Source organism: Canis lupus, chromosome 5 (assembly GCF_003254725.2).
Source record: "Canis lupus dingo isolate Sandy chromosome 5, ASM325472v2, whole genome shotgun sequence".
In the NCBI taxonomy this organism is placed as follows: domain Eukaryota; kingdom Metazoa; phylum Chordata; class Mammalia; order Carnivora; family Canidae; genus Canis; species Canis lupus.
In genome coordinates this window covers 66916968-66928477 of record NC_064247.1, presented here as the reverse complement: position 1 = coordinate 66928477, position 11510 = coordinate 66916968, and positions in this window count along the sequence as shown.

Below are 11510 nucleotides of genomic sequence, written 5' to 3'. Positions count from 1 at the left end.
CTGGGAGGATTCGAGGATTTTTTTGCTTGTTTTTCTCTCATCCCCAAAACAACAGCAAAAAGTATAGAGGCTTGCAGGTCAGAGAATTTTCTGGATGCAGAAAATGCAGGGCATGCTAGGTTGTTTTTTTGAGGTCCGGGGGCCTGTTTGGGTTTGTGTGAGCTGATGGAGGAAAGTGCAGAGGGTGTGAAGGGAGAAGGAGGTTGGTGGGGATAGGACAGTCTTGGAAGGTGCTGGACCCCGAGCTGGGTTGGCCACACATGATGGGGATGTGCATCCTTCCATTCACACACTCAACTGTGCTGGGTTCTTAGGGGATACAGCAGGGACAGGAGGGGCCTAGTTTGGTCATCATGGAGGTTGCTTCATGAGAGGTTCCTGTTGAACAACCAAGGACAGATCAGTCTGCTTCAGGGGGGCCCCGACCCCAGCCAACCCAGGGGGCATGGTGTTCCCAAGCGTTCCCCACCATGCTCCATTGACAGGTGACGGGCTTCCTCAGACAAGCCCCGTAAGCCTGGGATGGGTCTCATCCTCGGCGCAGAGATGAAGGAATGAAGGCAGGGCCCATGGGGGTAGACCGTGGCCATTCGTGTCCTGGGACAGCTTGGGGTGAGAGGCTATCTGATGAGGCCTGGCTGCGAGGCTTGAGGTTGCCGGGCCCAATGACCCCCGGAGGGGTGGCTGCTGGCCAATCATTGGCTCTCTTAGAAATCTCACTGAGTCACCCTAATTCCCCCATGTTGCAACCAGAACTTTGTTTATCAGGAAACCATTTTCTGCTTGTGGATTCAGGGTCAAATGTGGAAACTGGACAGAGTCTGCTTCTTGCCAGAGTTCAGCACTCCTCTGCAGACCGTGGTGGACAGACCCTTCTCACTCAGCTTCCTGTAGGGCCAAGGGAGGCTGGGGTGCTTTCATCTGCCGAGGAGGAGGTTCAGGGACCCAATACTTCAGGAATGGCCAGGAGTTCTGGAAATGCCCCAGGGTCCTAGAGGTGACCTGACTCTTGAAATGTAGGACCTCCTCTGGACGAGAAGCTTCTGCAAACCAAGGGCAGCCCGTGGGACTGGGCTCATGAGACACTGGGTCGAATAAGCAGCCTTCCCTCTTCATATTCTAGAAACATTTATGCAAATCAAGACTTTTTTTTCTTCTATGGAGATAATTCAACTATCACTTTCTGAGTGATCACCCCTTGGCACACTAACTTCTGTAAAATCCATTAGGGATGGAAAATTTTGGTTTTCCTTTGTCATGTCCAGATGGGTTAAGATGCTGCCCCCGCCCTGGGATCAGCATCCACAGGATCTGCAAGGCCTGGGGTCCTAGGAGAGGCCTCGTGCTCCTGGACTGACGACTCTCCATGGAGAGGCCACCGTGGGAAGCAGGAAGAAGGTATTTGTGTGAGTGATTCAGACTCTCCACACGAGAAAGTGTTGCAACCCGACTACTCAGAAATATTTAGAAATTCTTTCTAAAAAATGATCTATAGCAAATGACTGTAATTTTAGCCGCTCAATTGGCCGAGGGAGGAGGGGTGGCTTCTCAGTGGAAAAGTGTGGCTGTTTTTACTAAAAGTAGGGGAAGCAGTAAATGTCTTGACCTGCTCAGAATCTCGATCTTCCTCTTGGGCATGTGCACGACATGTTGCACATTCAAGTTCTCTCTCGTGCTAAGAAACCCATTGGATCCAGCATTTTCTGAACATCCTTGATCTGATGTGCAAGTTGTCTTTGGAAGGGGTGCCTCATCCAGCTTGATCTACTTCAGGCCTCAAGAGGAAAATGCGTGCATTTCTGTTTTGGTTGGGCCGCCTTGTTATCTGGATCGAGTCTTCCAGGGATGGGAGCAGCTACCCCTCTAACTACCCTCGAACTTACATTTTGTCTTGCTCATGGATGTCATGGGTCAGAATTTAGACAGGACACAGCAGTGTTGGCTTTTCCCCTGTTGTGCGAAGTCTGGGGGTTCAGCTGGGAAGGCTCACACAGTGGAGGATGACTTCAGTGCCCTGAGGGGTGGAATCATCCAGAGACCTTTTCATCCACACGTCCAGGGGCTGGGCTGGGAGTGCTGGGAGGCAGGGGACAGCTGGGGCCACGCTCTGCCTCTTCGTATAGCTGGGCCTTCCTCACAACACGGCGGCCCCAGGGCAGTCCAGGGCAGGCGGCTGTTGGTAAAATGGCCTCAATGCATGATGCATCAGTCAAAGCAGTCACAGGCCACCCAGACCAAGGATCGTGGGCAGGGTCCCCACCCCTCCATGACAGGAGTGTCAAGGAGCTGGCAGCCGTGTTTGAAAACCACTGGGTGGGGATGAAACATCTTCTGCTTTGCCAGGCATCCCGCCTACCTTTGTGGAAACGTAGCCTCTGCCTCCCGGCCTGGAAGCCCAGCTCCATTCTGCCCTGGTCATCTGAGGCCCAGACAGGTCAACCTTTCCCTCAATCCACCGCGGGAGCCCAGTCATGGACACTCACCTTCTTCAGAACGCAGGCCTTCCCTTGGGAATACCAATCACCGATCAGGGTGAGAGGATGGGGTGTTACTGTGTGAAAAAGACCTGTCTCCATTGGAAGTGAGGGTGCAGCAACCAGGGAGCTTCTTGAGGGTGGCGAGGGCCTCGTGTGGGTTTCCCTTGTCCCTCCCATCCTTCTGTTCCTCACCTCTTGGGGGGAGGCAGGGCCGCCTTCCTTGCTGTCATCCCCGACACTAGGGCTCTGCCAAAATGTGTCTGCGAGAGCATGAGATGTAAGGAAAGGTCATGCCGTGGGTTCTGGCTCCTGTGGGGGCCAGGAAGGTTTATGGAGCTTCCAGCTCTGCCACCCATAGCTGAGTGAGTGAGGGCAGGTGAGGAAGATCCCCCACCCCATGCCTCAGTTTTCCCATTCGTAGGCTGCCTGTGAGGGTGGAGTGAGCGCACCAAAGCAGCTTACAGTGGTGCTGGGCAAATGGCCAGCTGTTCTTCGGCGTAGACGCCATTCCTAAGCAGCTGTGTGGGATCCTGCGTTGGGAGGCCCCTGGAAGCAGAGCAGAAACAAGGATGGAGGGTGAGGAGGGTGCATGCGGGGTTGTGTCAGGAGGAGCTGGTGGGGGAGAGGAGAAGCCTGGGGAGGTGATGCTCCTGCCGGCCTGGGAATGACCAGGTGCACGGGTCCCACAGTGTTAGCCCCAGGGAGCCAGGCCCCCGTCCACCCCCTTCCACCAGGGGCTGGGTGAGGCTGCTCCCAGAGCTGTTAGTGACTTGGTTTCCACCTGCTTGAATGCGGGAGAAGGTGGCTCTGGTGGCCACAGAAGCCTCAGCCCCCCTGCAGGGGCCGGCAGCTGGGGTTGGCAGTCTAACTGGAGCAGGAAGGGTCAGGGGACCTGCTGGGACACTGGCTGCTCCATGAAGTGTTGTTACCCTCTCGCAGAGGGACAACGTGCCAGACAGCCCAGGGTTCAGCTTCCAGCTCAGGGCTCATCAGTTGTGGGTCCTAGAGAAAATCACTCAAACTCTCTGTTCCTCAGTCACCTCATCTGTAAGACTGTGGGGATAAAGGGCTTACATCAGTACCCGGCCACTGTAAGTGCTAAAAAAACAGTATATTTATATTTAATTTATCATTTATGTAATTAATTTACTTTTTCTTAAATTTCAATACGTTTAAAAATTAATAATTTTTAATTTAAATGTTTCTTAAATTTTGATAAGACTTTTAATAGGTCTAAGAAAAATCTTATTTATATTAACTAACTATATGCAATTATTTGCTAATTATTAAACAGTAATATGATAAATTGTTTATGTACTTGCCTATTCTAGAATTCTTTGATTATCTCTCATTAGATTTAATTTTATAAATATAGGAATTATTCAATGATTATATAATGACTAAAACTATGTGGAAATTGTATAACTAAGGAAATAATGATACCACAATGGTTGATCATCATGTAATTTCTTATTCTTTGTCTGCTCTGGAGCAAAGGTGAGGACCGGCTTCCACCAGGCCTGGCGGGCAGAGGCGCACGGTTGGTGCTTCTGAGTGAGGGGCCCACGTGTGAGTGCTCTGGCAGTAGAAACAGGTGGCACCGGACGTGGCCGGGAAGGGCTCAGGGAGACGGGTCTTCCAAGCTGCCTCGCACATCACAGGTGCTCAAAACACATTCACTCCCTTCCCATCACCTCCTTCCTGCACAAAATGGAAAAGGAGAGCACTCCCAGAGGTTCCTGCGGGGTTAGACGAGTGCAGCAGGAATGATGGGGAATGATGGGGTGTTCCCAGACCTCTCCCTCCTGCAGGTCTTCCGGGGAGAGCGCTGTACTGGAAGCTCAGCTCTGCCTCTCCCCCCTTCCCAGACGGGTTGCTTCTGGCTGGAGTGGGACTGAGCTGATGTGCAGGGAGAGAGCGAGGGGACCAGGAATGGCCAGCCAGTGCCACGCCCGCGTGCGGGGAGTCTTAGGTTGCGTGTGGAGGGCACAGAGGAGATGGGAAGACTTTTCACGACTGCCGGGATGGGTGAGCTGTGTGAGTCGACTTCGGGGATCTCATCAGTGAAAACAGGGCATCTGAGCTAACCTGGGACTGCTCATGGTTGTGGAGCTAGGCTTCCTTGGGAGGGACATTTCTGAGACAGCCCCCGGGTCCTGGCTTTGCTCCCACACGCATCAACCGCCTCTACGTGGAGGGCATGCTCTTCTCCTCCTTTTTCCAAATTGTAAGGACCCGAGGGAGCAGGAAAGAACAAAGGCTCTGGAACATAAGCATGTCTCAGAGAAGCACGAGAGGAAGGGACTCTGCTATTCTCTTGGAGAGCTTCTGGGGGTAGAAATCACGGTGCGCTGGACAGCCCCAGATGTCACCCTCTGTTCATCATTTCCCTTCCTGTAGCACCTGCAGGAGCCTTCCTCCTGACCTCCTCCCTGCTCCACGGTCCAAAACAAGCATTGAGCAATCCGGGCCAGTTAGAAATCCCGAGCCCAGAAATAAAATGACTGTTGCTTTGGTGCACTTGCACGTTTGCTCGGGGTCCTGACAGGGGCAGAGGCAATGCTTGCAGGAAGCAGATGGCCTGGTCTACTGTACATTTCGGAATATTTCAACTGCAAGGCTGGCCGGGCTGTTGCATCACTGGGTCAGACAGGGCCACGGGACGGAGGCCAGGGGACTGGGGACCGGGCGACAGGCCAGGTGGGGAGCGGAGGGGTAGGTCTGGAGAGGGGAAGTGAGGGGGAACAAAGGTGGGGAAAGCAGCATGCAGTTCTCAGCCAGGTGCAGCCACAAATGGCAGATACATGGGCTGAGGGTTCGAATCCTGCCTGGGTTGTTGATTAGCTGTGAGACACCGTGGAAATGACTCTCCCTCCTCAAATTTCAGTATCCTGGGCTCTAAATGATGTGTCACTCTTACTTCACATGGCTGCTGTGAGGGTAGCTTCCCTGCCCTCAGGGGTTGATGTGAGGATGGCACGAGGTCATCCACGCACAGTGCTTAGGCCTGGCCTGGTGCCCGACGTGGAGCACTGGGGCCAGCCTCTCCCTGTGGGCAGGTGGTGTGGGCAGCAACTTGGCAGACTGCTCAGTGGGTGTGGAATTGGACACAGGGAGCTAAGAGATTCCCAAGAGGGCCTCTCCCCCCAGTGTCCAGTTGATGCTGACTGCCCGGAGTGCTAGCAGGCTCCCCCACCCTCTGGCTTCCAGCCTCATCAGCCAGAAGTAGCCCAGCAGGTCAGAGGGTGGGAGGAGAGAGGCCGGCCTTCTCCATGCAGTTCCCGGAGTTAGCCGTGCTGCTCCCAAGGCAGCAGTCTGCACATGACTGTCCCTGGGCCCCAGGAACCGTTCCCTCTTCTTGTCCCTTTGGGTGCCACCGCCTTGGGTGGTGACAGCTCTGCTCCTGCCAGTCCTGGCTTCTGCACATTCTCTTCTGGTTCTCTTCCACCAGGTCTCAGTGCGTCCGGCAAACCTGGCCCACCGCCTGTTGTCGAGCTTAACTGAAACCTGGCTACGCTCACTTGTTTGCATGTTCCCATGCCTGCTGTGGTGCTAATGACGGAGACTGCTTCGGCCCCCAGAGCTGAATATGCTTCCCGCCTGGTCCTTGATCTCAGCTTTTTGGAGCCGTGTGCCATGCTCTGCCTCAGACCCGCCCGCACTGGAGATACTGAGCTGCTGCAAATCTCCCCCGGGGCCCTTGCTGGTGTGGGTTGATCACTGGCATCTTCTTCACGCAGGAGTCCTCTTTCCTGAGTTTCCATGTGTCGATGACACTCGTCTCTTCTCCAAACCCATCCACGCACTGGTAGCAGGGAGCAGGACAGGGGACGCAGCCAGGCCCCTGATACTACCCCTCTAAGTGTGAGCCAAGACAGTTCCTGGCACACCTCGGGGCCACTTCTTCCTCCCAGGGCTGTAGGAGTTGGGGTTTGAGAAGCATCCATATTTCTTTGCATTAGTGGCTTTATTCTCATCACTTGTCAGGGGCTCACCCCTGGGGACACGCAGATATTTTTGGTTGTCACGACTAGAGAGGTGGGAGCTGCTGGCATCTGATGGGTAGATGCCACTCACACCCTCCAGTGGATAGGACAGCCTCCCCACTGACCCAAATAGAGTTATCCATTCCCAGATATCAACGGGGCCAGGGTGAAGCCCCATGGGAGATGCTCATCTTCACCAGGGAGGGACAGGGTCTGCTTTGCTCTGCACTGAATCCCTCACACATGGCACCAGCTTAAAGAACAGCTCCTGATGCATGAGTGTGTGCTTGCTTCTGGGCAGGCCCTGGGCTCAGGCAGTGTGTGACCCATGTGCCAGCAGGGGACACAGGCCAGGGGGGCTCCCAGGACTGCGAAGGGGCATGCAGTGGTGGGGCAGGGGCAGAGCCTTGATGGACAGGGAGGACTGGGGGGCTGGTGGGGAGGCAGCTCAGGCTGGGCCCGGGCTTGCCATAGGTGGCAGGCAGGGGCCCCTCCAGAAGTCTGGGGAAGCAAAGCAGGGCCCATGTGCATAAGGAAAACGATTGCAACAACTATCTGGCCCAGCGAAAGCTGCAGGACTTCCAGCCAAGACACAGTTTACTCAAGAAGAGCCTGTTTTTCGGAAGTTTTGGGGGAAGGTGCAGGACACAGGTCGTTCTGAAACTCAAGGTAATTCCCTAAAGTGTGCCTTTCGTTTCCTGAGAGTGAAGAATGCTGGCTGGGATCACTTCCCTCGTCTCAGGCCTGCCGACCTGTCGGCACCAAAGGTTGGTCCCTGCCCCTTCCACCAGGCTCGCAGCAGTGTGACTCAGTTTCCTCCCTTGGCAGGTGGGTGGGAAGCCACAGAGAGGATGCTTAGGGTGGGGAGCCTCCTGGCTCCTGACCCTGCCTGCACCCCACGGACACCGAGGGGGATGATGTCAGCTGGAGGCCCAGCACTACCTGCACCCCTCGGGTAACCACTCCCCTGTTTTCATCTGTACGTTTACCAGCACTCAGCCCCTGAACACATGCCTGGCAAGGGGTGTCACACACTAGAGTTACACGCTAAGTCTCCCTCTGTGTCCAACTTCAGTCACTCACCATTACTGGAGAGCCGGCCCCGCTGACGTGCTATCCTCGGTCACTCATTCACTTCCATGGCCGGGGTGCCTCCCGTGCAGTGACCCCATCATGACTGCTACCTCCTTCCACAGCTGGGCACTCGGTCTGGTTCCAGGTTTGGCTGTCACCGATGGCACCGCGTACATGTCCTGGTACATGTGCACACACACGTCAGAATTTAGATTTCTTAGTCACCTGTGTGCACGTGTTCGACTTGGCCACGCTATCACACAGTCTCCCACATTCCTGCTGGAGCGTGTGCTCCTGTCCTTGCCAGCATCACCGGGTGGGCTCTGTATCAATGCTCAGGACCACATGGGACCCTGGCCAAGGGCAGGAGGGCTTTGCCCTGGGAGCAGCTGAACATAGAGGGTCAGGACAGCAAGGGCGCCGCGTGGGAGGGGGGCGGGAGGCAGTAGGACCCCATGGCGGCGGGTGTGACCTTTCCTGCCTGGACCCTGTCCTCATTCAAAGGCTCCAACAGCAGCTCCAGGAGCTCCGTTGCCACCTGGGCTGCTCTGGTCCTCGTCCTGCCCGGCAGTCGTGAACGCGGCTGCCCCGATGGGTCTGCAGGCGTTTGTGTGGACGTTGGTTGTCAGGTCCTAAGGATGGATCCCTGGAAGCGCCACTATAGATCGCAGGTTAAGCCGACGTGTAGCTTTGTGACAAAAAGGCCCAACTGTCTTCCAAAGTGGCCGAGCCATTCTGTATCCCCACCAGTAACGAGTGAGAGTCGTGGGCTGAGGAGCTCGATAGGCAAGTCTTGGGTTCATCCTGACTCACGGAGCTGAGTGTGGTTTAGTGCCACCTCAGACACCAGGGCGGCATTCCATCCAGGCGGCCACGGCCTTGGGCTCGGGCAGGACGCAGGTCAGGGACCCAGCTCTGCCATTCCCTCCTGTATGACCGTGGACAGGCCAGTCAGCACTCCCAAGCCCCACTTAGCCCTCCGTGGACAGGACGGGGACGGGCCTCACATGTGTGGGAGCGGGCAGGCCGCACAGGACAGCATGGTCATGGGGAAGACGGGCCGCCCTGAACATCAGCCAGCACCGCGGCAGATAGGGAGCTTGGGAGAGGCCTCACGCCCTTGCCCAGAATCTTAAGAAACTTCCAGAGGGGAGGACCTTGAGGTGTACAGGGTGATACCCCCACGATGTCCAGAGAGTAGTTCTCAGGACAAACTTGGGCGGGAGCTCCCTTCACGGTGGAAAGCACTCTACAGATGGGGAGGTGGCCTTGGATGGTCTGGGTGGGGGCCGGCATCCCTGTGGGGTTCTCCTGTTGGGTGGGGAGAGACTGGACGGTGTCGCTCTGCTGGCTTCAGAGATGCAGAGGGGCCGTGGGCCGAGGAGGACGGTGGACTCTGGAAGCTGGATGAGGGGAGGAAACATTGTCCCTGGAGCATCAGAAGGAACCAGTCCTGCTGACACCGTGACTTGAGCCCCCGAGAGACCCATGTTGGACTTCTGACCCCCGGAATCTACATTTGTGGTCAGAGACTCTAAGAGAAGGGATGTGGGGTCTGTTACAGCAGCTGGAGGGGATGCACTCCTGCAGGAGCAGACAGGAGACCCAGGCCCAGCGTGGCCTCATGACCCAGGGTCCAGAGCAGGGCCGTGCTGCTCCCGGTGCCCTCTGTCTTCTCTTCTGTCCTTTCCTGTGAGCCCAGGGCCCTGATGGTGTCACACAGGAGCCGGGTGCCCGAGCGCTTCGGGAACTCGGGGTGAAAACCCCAAGGTTGAAAATAGCTCCATACCCCCCTGTGTGGTTAAATTTCTGCTTCTCGGGCTGCTGTGAGGGCGACAGCTCACAAAGCCACTTCCTCCTGACTTGTTGCTGCCAGCCCATCCTCACGGGCATTCCCTCTCTGCCATGCCCTCTGCATCAAGTCCTGTGGGGCCAGCGCTCGGCCGGCCCGGGGGTGCGGGGTCGAGGGTGGGGGTACACAGCCTCCACACGCTCCCCACCGGCTGCCACTGCTGCTTCTGTTGTGTGTGACTGTTACGGCCTTCCTCGTTCTGAGGCTGAAGTCGGTCCTTCCTTTCTCTGGTGTGAAATTCAACCACGATGTAGTCACAGCAGAGACCATATTTCCACCCGAAACCATGGGGCGCGCAGGCCGTTCTCAAGATGCCTTCCTGAGCTTCCTCTGGGTTTTCAGGCTTGACCGAAAGGAAATCTGTAGTTGGAAAGTCTGAACAACCTAGCAGGCACATCGTGTGGCTTGTGTGGGAGGGAAGGGATGACTTTGTAAATGAGGCTTACAACTTATTTCATCTCAGTCGGGAATGTTTCAAACATGCCACCGAGGTTTGAAAAACCCCACGTGTTTGGTGTGGAGACACGACCTGACCTCTGCCAGCCGGGTGCTCGGCTTCCTCCCCAGCACTTCATAGGCACTCCAGGGCCATCAGATGCAGGAACCACCACAGGAATGAGTGGATCTGCAAATTCAGAAGCAACCAGAATGTTCTGGAACTTACCCTCACGCTGGCCTCTGACGTGGACCCTGTGTTCTCTCTGAACCGTTCATCAGATGAGGGTCTTCTCATGGCTGGAACATCTGCAGAATGAGGACCGAGATGCGTGTCCCTGGGCCCGAGGGCCAGACCCAAGAGAGTTTCTGAGAGTCTGGAGGAAACATCTAGATCTCGGCTCACGGACCGTGCTGATGACGGCGAAGTCTCCATGGCCGATGTGGTACATTAGGGCAGTGACTGCGTGTCCTGTGGGCGAGAGGAAGGGGACTCACATTTGCCAAAGACCAGTCTTCCCCTCCGCGCCTCCCAAGCATCGTAGCCAATATTATTTCCATTGCTGAGATGGAAAAAATCAAGACTCAGTGATGTAAGCACATCGCCCAAGTCTCGGGGACAGAGCAGACCTTGCCTGGAAGTTGGCCAGTGACAGGGACAGAGCTGTTTGGCAGTGGACATGTCTCACCATCTCTGCCTTGCTCACAGAGCCCTGATTCTGTTCAGGCATCTACTCCTCCCCAGCATGATTCAGGGCGAGGATCCCCCTTCCCTACCCGGCCGTAATTCCCGACCCCTCCTATGACAGTGACGGTCACCCCCTGCCCCCGACAGTAACAGGCTCAGGAAGGGGCACGTGATGACACCCACACTGGGAAGACAAGATGTGCTGGGGGCTTCTGGGAAAGCCTCCCCACTCCTTCCTCGGCTTGAGGCTGGGGCCAGGGAGGTGATGCCCACTTGCCGCCAGCCTGTGCAGGGGAGTGCCAGCCTGGGCTGTCAGCTCCGGGATTCCTCTTTTCTAGGGAAGACACCCTCTTGACTCCACAGTTTGCTTCTTGCTGCCTCAAGTACCCCGAGGCACATACCTGGTCCCCTTTGCGCTCTCCTCCCCACATCAGCTAGAGAAGCACCCAGACTCTGCAACCTCGTGTCCCCGGCCCAGCCCTCCCACTTACAGAGTCGCCCTGCTCCCAGTGTGGCCGGGGATGAGTGGAGTGCCATGTGCAAAGGCGGGCGCCGACGGTCTGTCACCAAAGGGAGCCTCACTCCGCCTTCCCGTGATGCCACCTCTGCCGCTCCTGAGGCACGGGCACCCCTTCCCTAGCTTCTCTCATTCTTCCTTGACAGGTCTTCGCACACGAATGAATTAGTCATGATGCCACGCCTTTCCAAGAGAGGGTGGCCCAGCCGGTGGGCCCGACAGACATGGCCCCGAGCTTGTGGAGGCCAGGACCCCGTGCTATGTCTTCGTGGGAGGCACGGTGCAGCCCTTGCTCACGGGCATCAGGCCCAAGTGTGAACTGTGAACAGTAGGCACCTCTGCGCTCCAGTTAAGCCAGAAAGGAGCTTGTTGACCAGACGCCAGGTGGATGGACGAAGGGGGCCAGAGGCCTACCACACCAGACAAGGCCAAAGTCCACCAAGTTCCAAGGAACATGCCCTCTTTCATTCCCTCACCTGTC